Raw genomic sequence first — 14285 nt, 5'->3', positions numbered from 1 at the left:
TGACTAATTTTAGATATCCCTCTCCAAGGTAAAAATGCCTGGACAAGGACACTCATGTAGACACTTCTACTTACTTACTAGGTACCTCACAAGGAAAGGCAGGAATAGAAACACAGGAATAGAAAGGTAAAATTTGTTGTTGTAAGTCACTCTGGAAATACTAAAAGCCAAGTTCATTGTAAAATACTTAAAGATTTAAGAATTGTTTTTTGTAAAAAAGTTTCTACATATGTTAGTACATATCATTCTGCACCTAGGCCAGAATAATCCTCACTATCAATACACACTAGGGGATGAAGTGATAGACAGCAGCCCTGCAGAAATGGACTTGGGGGTGCTGATGGATGAGAAGCTGGACATGAGCAGACAGCGTGCACTTGCAACCCAGAAAGCAAATCACATCCTGGGCTGCAGCAAAAGATGCATTGTCAGCAGATTGAGTGAGGTGATTCTGCCACTTTGCTCTGGTGAGACCTTGCCTGGAATACTATGTGCCTAGGACTGGTCTGGAGCACTCAATACAGTAAGGACATGGACCTGATGGAGTGGGTCTAGAGGAGGGCCAAGAAAAGGATCAGGGAGTTGGGAGCACCTCTGCTATGAAGACAGGCTGAGGGAGCTGGAGTTGTTCAGCCTGGAAAAGAGGAGGCTCCAGGGAGACCTAATAGCAGCCTTCCAGTACCTGAAGGGGGCCTACAAGAAGGCTGCACAGGGACTGTTTACAAAGTACTGTAGTGACAGGATGAGGGGCAATGGCTTCAAACTAGAGAAGGAGGATGTTAGGAACAAGCCCTTTAACATCAGGGTAGTGGAACACTGGAACAGGTTGCCCAGGGAGGTGGTTGGGGCCCCATCCCTGGAGATATTCAAAGTGAGGCTTGACAGGGCTCTGGGCAACCTGATCTAGTTGAGGATGCCCCTGCTTGCTTGCAGAGGGCGTTGGACTAGATGACCTTTGGAGGTCCTTTCCAACCCAGACTATTCTGTGATTCTATGATATCACATTTGTATTTTCATAGATAATGCTAGCCAACTTGCAAGCAATATACTACAAGCTTCCTATTGTTTCTATCCATCAGACCCAGACCACAAATAAATGAAATACCATGTTCAGATATACCGCATGCATGCTTTCCATACTGATACTCAAGTGACTGTACACTAGCTTCAAGTACTGTGCAGAATGGACGTTTAAAGACTGCCCTCTAAATTTTCTTGAAAACTAAGACTCAAGACTCAGGAAAATTCAGGAATGCTCATATACATTTTAAAATTTCTCTGCTGGATAACATTAGAGCAATTAAAATGGCAAACATGTCCATTGACTTATTTTTTTGGTGTGTGTGGGTTTGTTTGTTTTGTTTGTTTTTGTTTTTGTTTTTTTTTTTTTTGGTTGTTTGGCTTTGGGTTTGTGGGGTTTTTTTCTTCTCTTATCCTACCATTTTATAAAGTAACATTTCTCTAGGGGAAAACCAAAAATAAATAAATATAACTGCTTAAAGCAGAATGGGATAAAAGTTGAGTGAGCAGTTGACTGGTACATAATAAGCATTAACCATAAATTTAGAGACAATGACCTGAGGGGTATGATGGCCTTGACAACCAAGTTATAACCTTTCTACATATCTATACTTCTTTCTTTTTTTTCTTATTTTTTTCCTTTTAGCCTAGTTATTTAAGCTGCATTTACATTTTATTGAGAAGCAGCTTCAATTATCAACATAAATCTTGTAGTGGGAATCAGTCTTGTAATTTTCCTGTCAAAAATTCTTCCCCAAGGAGAAATTTGGTTAACAAAAAACAACAACAAAAAAAAGACAGAACACCTATTACTGGATCTGCCATTCAGTATATAGCCAGAGCTGCTTTTCCTTTCCTCCAAATATGACAGCACTGAGTTATATGAACTAACCAAGTTGTGATCTTTGCTTTTACTGCAATTCAAGTCTTTCATAAAAAAACACCAGGATGCCACCAATTCATGTATATCATGCTAATTATTTCATGCTGCTACTTACAAGAACAATCATGTGAAACTGTTTCCAGTTTCTTGAACTATGCCACAACTACTTTTACAAAAATTGAAACGATGAAATTAACAAATGTAAACATTCAAAGATGAATGTTAAAACACAAAAAGGCATGATTTGCCTTTACTTCCATCTGAAAAATTCCTGTTGGTAGCATATACAAATATAGTGTGTTGAAAAATTGCAAGGAATTTTTTAAACAGAAAAATTGCTGTTATCAGGGGCAGGGCCACTGTGCTGTTCTCCATTGCAGGAAAACTAAAACATCAGGTGCCACAGGAGCCAAGAGCCTTAAATTTGAACTGTGCCATCTAAACGAGTTAAAAATCAAGGCCCTACCTATAACTGATCTAAACTTAGCTCAGATAGATATAGAACACTTCATTTTCCAAAATCTATTTATTTAAACATTAATTTATCCTGTGTCTTATAGAAGTGCCACATGACAGACTGTACCAAAACCCCAGTATCCTCCTGGCCCCATTTCTTTTCCATTTCACAAGTATAGCGTTTAGCACTGATTTGTAAAGCACAAAAACTCCCCTCTTTTCTTTTATTGAAACTCCTTCCATTGTAACATAAGAACCAAGTAACCAGTCTAATTGCCAAAGTTATTAGCAAAACGCTTACAAGCAAAATCAGAGGTCAAAAAGAGTGTTAGGTGAATCTTCCAAACAATTATACTTCATCAGAAGAACATTCCCAATGCTCCCCACTGCTACCACTACATATAACTTAACCTCTTTCAGAAACTTTTCAGAAAGCAGTAAGAATTTTGTTTTGTTTATCTCGACTGGAAAGATATTCCATAACTCTCTTGCTCTATTATTTAGAAACCTTTCTCCAATCCTCAGGTTAAACATATCTCTGAGTAGTAAATACTTCATCCTTACTGTGCTAGAGCTACCCTTCAGTTCAAAAGTTGCCACATGTTTTGGAGGATTTTATGCCTTTGACATGCAGATTGCAACCTTTTCCTTTTTTTACCCTCCTCTTGGATTTTATGCGCTCTTGTTGTTGTTAGAAGTCAACAAACTAATCCGTTTTTTTCCCCTTGCAATATTCACTCATCTTTTCCTTGTCCTAAATTCTAGTTTGGATTCATCTCTTTTGAACATAGAAGACACAAACCATACACACTTAAAGGCAAGCAGACTTCAAATACTATTACTATTTCAAGCACAGACTGCAAAACAATGTCACATCACGTTATGGTGGAAAAATAACTACAGGAAAAATCAAAGTATTTTTCTGAAAGCGGCTCTTCTGCCCCAAGACATACAGCTAAAACAACCTATTGGGTTACCTGTTCGCAGAGACAATAAATAATTTTCAAGGAAACAGGGAGTTCCATAGAGATCTTGTTTCATTCACTTTCTCTCAATTTGCCCAACTTAATATTTTTACTCTTCTTACCCTTGTTCACCCTAAGTAAAACACCTGATTCCCTGAGCTTCACAGCTTGCAAGAATAGCACATATTTAAAAGCACCTGGTTTTAAATTTCCTTTACAAGTGTTGCAGTCCTCCCTTTGCAACCAAAGATATGCATTATCGAAGCCAGTAACACTGTGCCTATCTGTATTTTCCCTGAAATAATCAACTGTGTAATAATAGAAATTCCATATTCTAGCTCTACGTTGGCAAAAACACACAGTAACCAAAAAGTAAATTTACAGATATTTCTAAAACATCAACTTGAGAATAGCACTGGTCACTGTATCACTTCAGACTCAGGAAGCAGATATTGTACAGTTTTACTTACAACATCTGTTCATCTTTAACAACTGAGTATTGAACACATAGCCAAGAAAAACAGAAAAGTTATCCTTTTTATCTACATCTTGCCATTACTTTGCAAAGTCATAACTGTGAACATTTCCATTGACTACTTTAAAAAGATGTCACTTCTATGAACAGATATGTCAGGTGATTGGGGTGCTACAGTCTGCAAGTGACCAGTATCAGTGCACTATGGAGAAAAATGAATAGTTGGAATGTAACAGCACTGTTACGTCACTTGATTAATGCCCACCCAGGACTATAGGTTTATTGAAATGCATTTTAAGATGTGTTTAACAGTTCCAAATAACTGATCTGGGAATAGGTCCAGGTCTTTCCAATAGCTAAGATACCGTAAAATGTGACAAGCAAGGCTCTCACTTGGCATCAGTAGAACCTGCAATTCCCCTACACATTCCAAATGAAAAGCAACATCTCCATTTCATTTTCTAAGCACACAACAAAAAGAAGGTGAGCAAGATGTGACAAAAAAGAAAAGCACTGAATGATAATGGATCATTCATACCATGAAAGCAACACAATACTCCCTGAAAAAGAAGTTGTTCTTTTTTCAGTTTACACTATTATGTCAAGAAATTATTTTTGTTTCCTTCCTTTCATTGGTATTGGGGCTCCTGTTCCTAATGAGATTAATTTATTAATAAATATTTATTTTAATTATTTCTGTTACTATGGGATATTTTCCAGTACAGCAAGTTGTACTTTAAATGCAAAGTGTGATTATAAAATATAAAAAGAAATTTTGTGGCTTTCAATCTTCAGTTGTAGGCACCCACAAAACATTTTTTCCACATGAAAAGATAACCTTAATTTTTTTTTTTCTTAAGATACCATGAGTTACAATTACATTTCTGTCATGGTTACCACACTGTAAGGAGATGTCAGAAACCAATAATTTACTGCACACTTATGGCTGGAAAAAAACCTAGAGTAACCACAGAGTCTGGGGTTTTAAGCAACATCTGTCTCTGAAACAAGAGATTAAATGGAAGCTGTACTAAAAATGCCTCAAATCCAAACTGATCTTGTGCCTGGCTTTTTGAGAAGACTTAAGCCAAACACTGGAAGCTATAGACATTCAGTTTACACAAAATTCACATCCTGGTCAACTCAACAGGAGCTGTCTGAAGTATTATAGGGATAAGCTAAATAAAGTAGAAAAATAAAACTAATTAAATAAAAACAACTAAAAAATAAAACAAACAAACAATAACAAACAAGAACACCATCTAAAACATTTATAAACCAGGTTGGTATAAATGTCTTGTTTCTGTCCCTTATTCTGTAGTAACTCTGAGCATACTCAATAAGGTCAGAAAAAAAAAAACCATACATTTTCAGGCAAAAAGGCTTCAGGAAAGATGTACACAGCATGATACACTTATTTAAATATTCTGACTGGTGGAAATGAAAAAACATTGGCAGAGATATTAACATCGAGTCTTTGTTTTAATACCTGAAAACGTTTCCCACGAGATGCTAAGAGAGATTACCTTTCTGATACAATTTTTAAAAAAAGAGGAAAAAAAAAGCTGAAAGCAGCAACAGAAGAGTCATGCTTTAGTTTCTTAATTCCAAAAATAAATACAACTCTTCAAAATTGTTCTTAAACAAATAATTTATTTTTAAGAGACTTAGCTTTACAAATTAGTGTTTGTTACATGAACACATGCTACTGGTTTGTCCAGCAGTTAATAAAAGTAAATCCTGACCTGGTTAGTCATGAAATTATCTAGAAAACAACATTTTAAATAATAATGTTTATACTGAGCTACGTAAAAGGATGGCATTTGCATAAAGCCTCTCTCAGTAGGTAACATCCCCAGTTTAAGAAAGTGCTTGGTTTTGCTGTTGCCCTCCCTCAGTTCTGCTTCCTGGTAAGATATTTCTCTCATCTGGCTTCAGCATATACTGGAATAGTCTGAGATAGCAGTATCCAGAGTACTGACTTTTGAAACCAAACCTCACTCAAAAAAATTTACAGTACTCCACATCAAACTGTTGTGTTGGGAATAGTATTTTCCTGTAAAGAAAACAGTAATGAAATTACAGGAGTATTTTCATTAATAACAAAATCAACTATGACCCAGTGAGCAACCACACTTATATTAAAAAACAAACAACAGTAATACTGCCTACTTCATTACTTATTTTGTTTTTGGAATGGCTGGAGTAATGCTGGGAGATATTTTCTAAACTGGGATGATGATGAGAAGAGCACAGTAAGAAGGCTGAAAATGACCAAGATGCATCTGAAGGCAAGCTTATCTTTGGAGATTTGGATGTGTCAACCTGTCAATAACAAACTACTTGAAGACAATCACACTACATTGCAAGATGAATGAAGCAGTGGGGTCAAGCAGGTGTAAGGGAAACAGAGAACTGCACAGACTCTGGCATGGCAGCCAAGAAAGTAGAAAAGGATGGCTGGGGAAAAAGAGGAGGCAAAGAACTACCAAAGGCTGTAAATATTAGGTAGAGCTAAAGTAAAGAGTGACCAAAGGGCCACTTAAGAAACAAGATACTTGAACTATATTGAAGTGATAGGGGTTTATGAAAATTTGGTAATTCTGTGTTTAACAGAGTTGAAAAGACACTAGAAATTACCACTAGTCACACAGCAAAGCTGGGACATGGCAGAAGATCTCAGACAGCTCAGAGCAATGACTGCTGCCCTTTCTTCCCTGACAGACCTGTTGTTAGCAGCTTCACTGGCACACTCAAAAAGCCCACAAAAAAAACCAAAAACACAAAACAAACACTCCAAACCAAACCAACAACAACTAAAAATCCCTTGCATAATAAACATGAAAGTGTGGGGACAGAGGTTGGTGTGAGTCACATGAAAATTGCCATTTCCAAGGCTAGTGAATGGTAAGGGAGTAAGGATTGGGAGACAAAGAGGAGACAGTCAGGCTCTCCTCTTCTCAGTCTTTGATCCTTGTCCTCAGTCATGTTTTATGCCAGACAGGAAGAGTATCTCACTGGCTAGTTCACCACTTGGGACACGAAAACACAACTTGGGAGAAAACCAATAATAGTTCACCAAAACCAAAGGAGGACTCAGCTACGCTGAAGGAACCAAAACAGACTGACAATTTAGTGAAAATACTTAGAACTCAAAATTACATAGGTGTTTTATATAAAATGTTGTATTAATATACTAATATCTTACATAGTACATTATATACTTTTATATATATTCTACATTAGTGATTCAGATGTCAGAAATACTGATGCAGAGAAATTGTACTTCATCTTGAGTTTTGCCTGTAATCGATGCCAAAGATTTCACCTGCAGGAAAATTACAGCACTCTAGGCAAAGTTTTATGTGGATAAATAATTTTTTTTTTATGGATGATCATACTCAGAAAAAATATCTGTGTGAAGATATACCTGCTTTCAGGGTTGTTACTTAAAAAAAATCATTTAGGCATGAAAACGAATATAATACTTTCTCTTCATATTACTTCAGATAGGTTGCCTTCCCTCCCCCCCAATCTCTTCAGACCTTTCAAAGCCACCTCCAACAGTGCTTATGAACACAAACTTCTAATTAATTTCCAAGTCCAGATTCATTGTGAGACTGAATCTCCTACTGATCAACTGCATGTTTAAATAGCTGAAAGATGCCAAGAGAAGGGAAAAAAGGATCCTAATTTCTGCAGGGCTATCAGAAGTCAGAGAAACAGTAATTTTCAGCAGGGCAAGGCTTTTCTCTGCTCTATCAGGCAACACTCCTCAATGCTGAAATAACTGAAGCTCAGTATTATAACACCACAGTCAACAATATTCCAAAGTTTACGTCTGTGCCAGTTTTGGTACATCTCATACAATTGTTATTGCCATTTATTTCTGTTTCCAAAGTACATTTAGAGAGAAATACAACGATTCAAAACACCTATGCAAAATCCTACTTTTTAAAACCACTATTTGTTTCAGATTCAAGGCTGAAAGAAACTGCCCTCCTGAATCTGAATGCTAGGTATTAATAGGAGGGTTATGTCAGCTCAGGAGTAAGCTTTAATTACTCAATGCTCATAATTTAGAAGGGGTTAACAGTGGAAGAAAAAGAACAACCACAACACTATTAAGGAGAGCAGTTTCTTTATTTCAAGTGTAATTATTTTAATGTGTTAAAAATTTGGATTAAAACAGCTTTCTTTTACTCCATATAAATCAGTTTGACTTTTAGTGCATTAAGTGTGGACAACTACAAGAAAGCCAGGCATTTTCAACTGCAAGTTGTGACTGCAGTGATGCAGTACTGTCACATTGTACTTGAATAAGGAAGAATGGAAATTTACTTCCAGATTAAAATCCATTTCAAATGAGTTTTTATAATTATATAAATTGCAAAGATTAGTATTAATTGAAGTATTTTATAATATAAAAAAAACACAAGCACAAACTAAGATCAAGTAACCACTTACTTAAAAGCCTTCTATCCCTACCCTCTTTCCAAAACAGACTTTTATCCAAATACAATTTACTTAAATTAGTATGAAAAGCATAAAAGATAACACGAATCATAGAATCAGTCAGGGTTGGAAGGGACCACAAGGATCATCTAGTTCCAAACCCCCTGCCATGGGCAGGGACACCTCACATTAGATCAGGCTGGCCAGAGCCTCATCCAGCCTGGCCTTAAACACCTCCAGGGATGGGGCCTCAACCACCTCCCTGGACAACCCATTCCAGGCTCTCACCACTCTCATGGGGAAGAACTTCTTCCTCACATCCAGTCTGAATCTCCCCACTTCCAGCTTTATTCCATTCCCCTTAGTCCTGTCACTACCTGATAGCCTAAAAAGTCCCTCCCCAGCTTTCTTGTAGGCCCCCTTCAGATACTGGAAGGCCAGAAGAAGGTCACCTTGGAGCCTTCTCTTCTCCAGACTGAACAGCCCCAACTCTTTCAGTCTGTCCTCATGGGAGAGGTGCTCCAGCCCTCTGATCATCCTCGTGGCCCTTCTCTGGACACGTTCCAGCATGTCCATATCCCTCTTGTAATAGGGGCTCCAGAACTGGATGCACTACTCCAGGTGGGGTCTCACCAGAGTGGAACAGAGGAGGAGAATCACCTCCCTTGACCTGCTGGCCACACTTCTCTAGATGCAGCCCAGGATCTGGTTGGCTTTCTGGGCTGCAAGTGCACATTGACAGCTCATGTTGAGCTTCTTGTCCACCAGCACCCCCAAGTCCCTCTCCTCAGGGCTGCTTTCCAGCCAGTCACTGCCCATGCTCTCAAGGGAAACAAAAAAAAAAAAAAACAAAAAACAACTCCTCTTGTGAGGAAGGACCTATGATCCCACTGGTTTAGAACTTAAACATCTGCTGAACTTGTGAGAACACTGCTAGTCAAATTGGACTGTGCTGCTGACACTGACATCTCAATGACTCAGCAAGAAATTATTCTATTTGTAGCAATATACTAGAACCAATATAGTATTTTCAGAGAACTTGCAAAATATTTTACCTTCCCATATAAATGCAGATTCGTCACATGCCCACCAAAATACATTTCAGCTCATTTGTGTACTAAAAAGCCATGAGTTACTTGACATAGCAATCAAGATGACATTGACTGGGTGACTGAAGAAATCTATTGCCATTTTTCATCTATACAAAGATGGCAAAAGAAAAAACAAACATTCACCTAAAATAAACTTCCAGCTACCAATGCCATCAAAATCTTTTTTCTGAGCAACTGTGTAATGTTCTCCCTTTGACTGTATTTGAAGTTTCTTGTTCCTCAACACGTCTTTGTCTTTTGTTTCTTCAACCATTTCTTTAGCTCCAAATTCAAACTGAAAATCAGAGAGCTCCCCCATGCCCATTGCTTTTACAATTGTTTATACTTACTTCTTGACATAAAGCATACTTTTATAATGCTAATGTTGAATACAACTGCAGGCATTACACAAAGTCACATCACAGGTCTTTCTTAAATGTACAATAGTATGGGCAGAGAAAACTATTGCTTTAGTGAGGCGGTTTTTTTTCTCTGAGGAATGACAAGAGAATGCTGTCCTTATCTGTGGTCGATTTCCCATCCCAGAACATGATTCCTAAAAGAAAAATTAGTGAAAAATCAACAAAATTTTCATCCAGTATCTTTGCCATTGTTCTTATACATTGAACTTGAAATTATATGGAAAGCTCTCTGGCAGAAGCCATGAAAAAAAAAGTTTCTCCTCTGCCAATGCACACTGCAAGACTTCTCAGTTTTCCAAATACTAAATTAAGACCCATACAGATGAAAAAAATGTTTCACTGCAAGAGCTACATTAGAGTGATTGTGGTAGAAAACATCACACTTTCATGCAGTGGAGAAGCACAAACAAGCAGCTCAGCCAAATTTCTCCATGATGTCATAGCTGAGCATGGGGAGACATTTCAGCCAACAAGCTGAATGTTACCCATAGAAAGAGCAAAGGAAAAGGCAGACCATGGTACCAGCTACAAGAAATGTTCCCCCAACTAGCAGTAGGGCACTCTGCCAAACAAAATGTATAGGTCTAAGTGGAACTGAGAAAAGCACAAAGAAAATTTTTATTTCACAATCTTTAGAAGACTGCTGAACTACTCTCTAAATTTTCTCAACATAACAGCATGCCATCTTGGTAAGAGTCTACATTATATACACAACTACATATATAAAACAGTTAGCAACGTGGCTTTTATTATTTCTATCTCATGTTATCCTACAATACAATCTGTGATTAAAGAAAAAATACTTTCAGAATAAATCTAAACTTTTAAAGCACTCTGTAGACACTAACTTCAGTCTTCAAGCATGAAGCATACAATTAACATCTCTATATAAAATTAAGTTAAAAAGAAAAATATACTTTATCAAGTTGTTACTGACAAAAGAGGTAACAAGAAATGTTACCTCTGAATATTTCCTGATTATTCACAGTGATTTCTTCATAAAACCTGTAGCTAATAGCCTAAGTTCTCAGCATCCTGAAATTTATTTAAACTTCTAAAACAAAGCATTTGAGACATCCTGTATGATAAGCACATTCAAGGAAGTTATTAAAATAGCACTGGTTTGGGGTGAGTTATTAAATTCAAGAAAAAGTACTAAGCCACAATTTTAAGGATAATTATCTGGAGTCATTTACACTTTAAGAAAGCAAAATATTTGAAATAGCCTTTTAAAGGATTATTAACAAATCCCTAGAGGAATGCAACCCACCTCAGTTAAATTTTCAACCTTGAAAGCAAATTCTGACACATCCAGAACATTAATGAAGACAATGTTTATACTTAGATAGCATGCTAAATGTGAGGATTTTATAGATAAACAAAATGCTGTTGACTCTGCCTACTGGAGCTTATGACAGAATGAAAAAAAAAAAAAAGAGGTTCATGATAGGCAGCAACTTGTTGAAGATGAGATTTACGGGAGTGAAGAACATTATTAACAGTATGAAAGTTAAAAAATATATTTCATCAAAAGAAAATCAGTAGTGTGTCTCTATTTGGTATACTTTTAAATTATTGTAATTAAATTACAACAATTTTTAATAGTTTAACAACTGGCTTTTGAATTACTTTTATAAGGGGTTCTAGTAGAGGGATTAGAGTCATGATAAAGAAGTAGATCAACATTCAAAGTTCAAAAATTGAAAAAAGAATGAGAGGAGAGGTAAGAGCAAAACAGTGCTAAACAACAAGGATGAGTCAGAAGTGGCAGAGATTAATATAAGAAACAAGCATAGGAAGACAAAGATCTCTGTAGAGCTGTGCAACAAACATTAAAACAAAACAAACCCCAAAAACAACCAGTAAATGAAAATGCAGGAAAATGGAGCTGTATGATTGCAGATTATAATACATAATACAACACCACAGGCAAGCAGGCAGAGGTTTGTATGGTTTATACATATAAATGCAAATGACGATGAAGCCTCAAAATTATTAAAGAGAAGAGCTGTTTAAAAACACGGGAAAGGAATCATCATTATTATTATTACTTCTAGCAGCAATCACTATGCTAGGAAGGAAGGCATTTGAACAGCAAAGAAAAATAGGTTATGCCAGGAATTAATAAGCCTTAGAGCAGTCTGTGTGCCCAGAAATGCTATCTTTTTTCACCAGTTTATCAGTAGATCTAATAAGAGTCTCTGCATAAGGCTTGTTCAAAAAGTTAAGATAGCTTTGTACAGAAAGCAATGAACTACAAAAGAACAGGCAGCTATATTCAAAGAATTCAACTAAGTGTGCTCCTACAGTAAAAAAAAAAAAACAAAAACCAAAACTTTTTCTCCAGTCTCGAAGATTCCAAGGTATGATCATACTATTAGACTTTTCCTTAAAAAAAAATTAAGCATAGTTTACAAAGATGTAGAAAAGAAAAAGCTAGTTACAGTCATTTAAAGAAACAAATTTAAAGTATCTCATCTTCTACTACTAGGAAATATGGTCATACTTCCTATTCTCCATTTTCTACCTGTTCACTAGGTCTGTATGTTCCTCTCTAATTTATTAGGAAGTGATCTAGTTTTAATTATCACCTCCTATTTCCCTTTCTCCTTCCTCCCATGGCTGCTCCATGCAGAATTTGCTCAATCCCTCCCCAAAAGATGAAAACAGGCTGGGACCTTTACTGCTAACATGTAACATTAATCTCACTAAAAAACAGGCTGTTTAAGCAGCTACATCCACCTCTTACAGCACAGTTTGTCTATCATACATGACTTGAGAGGTGGATACAAGGTTTGTTCATTTTCATCCTTGCAAAGGTCTATCCAAGGTTTTAATTGGACTTTTTTTGGATTAGGGTTTTCAAAGCTTAGCTATATTTCTCTGTCCTTAATGGAACTATGGCATAGTTTCTAAATGCTAAAAGGCAACCAATATGTGGACTTTTCCACTTTATGTAAGCAGCTATTTGAAACAAAGCCCCTCGACCTAAATGAAGGCTTCCTGAAAAGGCTGAAAGCCTTCAATGCTACTAATTAGATAGAACCACTACATCTTACAGCTGCTCACCAGTCCCCTCTGCAAATTGCTTAACCAGTATCAGTTGCTCATTCTCCACAGGTAGAGCCCTAATCACAACTGTCTTATTTTTTAATATATCATTATATGAGTAATTAGTCAGCATTATAGCATATGCATCAGTTTAAAGACATTTTTAATGACAATCTGTCCTTATTTAAAATCCTTACTTTAAATAAACAGGAAATTATCCCTCAGTGTTTTGATTAAAAGCTAAAGCTAAGTTCTGCTAAAGAAAGGTCTGGTAAAGGTCTTTTCTTGAGAGATGGTACTGCACATTGTCAGTCCTATATGTATTACATAGGAATTCTACTCTTAACTTATTCTATAATTTCATGATTTCTGCAAGTATTTATAAAATGACATAACTGCAATAGCTCTAAGGCTATATAAACAGAAGTAAGTAGCCAAGCTACATAGGATAGATTCAATACTATTTCATTGCTCGTAAGGATGGCAGTAAACAGCTAACTTTGAAGAGCACTACGAAGGAAACTGGGGAAAAACTAGGAAGCCTTTATTTGCATCAGATGCTTAAATCTTTTAACAAAGCACACCATCACTGAGAAACATGAACATAAAAAGAACAATTAAGTTAATTCATCAACTTCAGAAATGATAATCTAATGAAAAACAAATGAAGAAGAAACAGGTGTATAAGACTTTGAAGACAGGGAAAAAAAGCTTTCAAGTATTTCAGCCCAAATCCCATGTTTTATCACCAGGAAAAAATGAATTTGGCTTTAAAGGCAGCTCAAAGCTCTCAGAAAACATTGTGTGCCACTCAACCATATGTTCTTCTTTCAACTTAAAAGTGATACAGTAAGAACCCACTCAAAGTCCTCTCTGGCTACATGCCTAAGTGAAAACACTGTACGTAATCAAGAGGTTGGCCTTTGCAAGAAAAAAAAAAGTACATTTAAAAATTAAGATTTTCCACTAGGTACATATAATGCTTACAGAGTGCAGAGGGAAGATAAAATTACTCACTATAACATACTTTTTCTTGGTTTTGTTTTGATTTTTTTTTTTACAGTCTAAGCAGAAAATGACATAGAGTTGGCCTACTTGGTGTGAAATTGCCTAATAAAGTCAAATCTTGTTTCAGTTCATTTACTAAACACTAAAGAGATGTCTCTTTTCTTAATCTTACAATTCTTTGAAGTGCCACCTATAACCGAAACCAAACTGAAACCAAACAACCAAAAACAGAACAGAATTTCAGTTCTTCAGCCTCACTTATTTACACTCCTTAACTACATTATTTTCTTCCATGAGAAGTTACAGGAGTTTGGTGGGTCATCACAGACTATATTCTCTCTTTTATATCCCCATTAAATTGAACTCTTAAATAGAACACAAACTTAACCAGCATTCTGAAACAAAACAACAGATTAAAGGTATTTAACCAGAGTGGAAGGTATTTTTACAATGATTAAT

At 36.3% G+C, this 14285-nt stretch overlaps 1 protein-coding gene across 1 annotated transcript in view; it reads right to left on the bottom strand.

Annotated features, from left to right (window-relative positions):
- The window catches only part of ROBO1 (roundabout guidance receptor 1), a 540195-nt gene that overhangs the window by 275293 nt on the left and 250617 nt on the right, over nt 1-14285 (bottom strand). The gene's annotated exons all lie outside the window — the stretch shown is intronic.

This window comes from Indicator indicator, chromosome 1 (assembly GCF_027791375.1).
Source record: "Indicator indicator isolate 239-I01 chromosome 1, UM_Iind_1.1, whole genome shotgun sequence".
Lineage (NCBI taxonomy): Eukaryota > Metazoa > Chordata > Aves > Piciformes > Indicatoridae > Indicator > Indicator indicator.
Note: the sequence above shows the minus strand (reverse complement) of the source record. Positions and strands in the feature narration are given on the sequence as shown.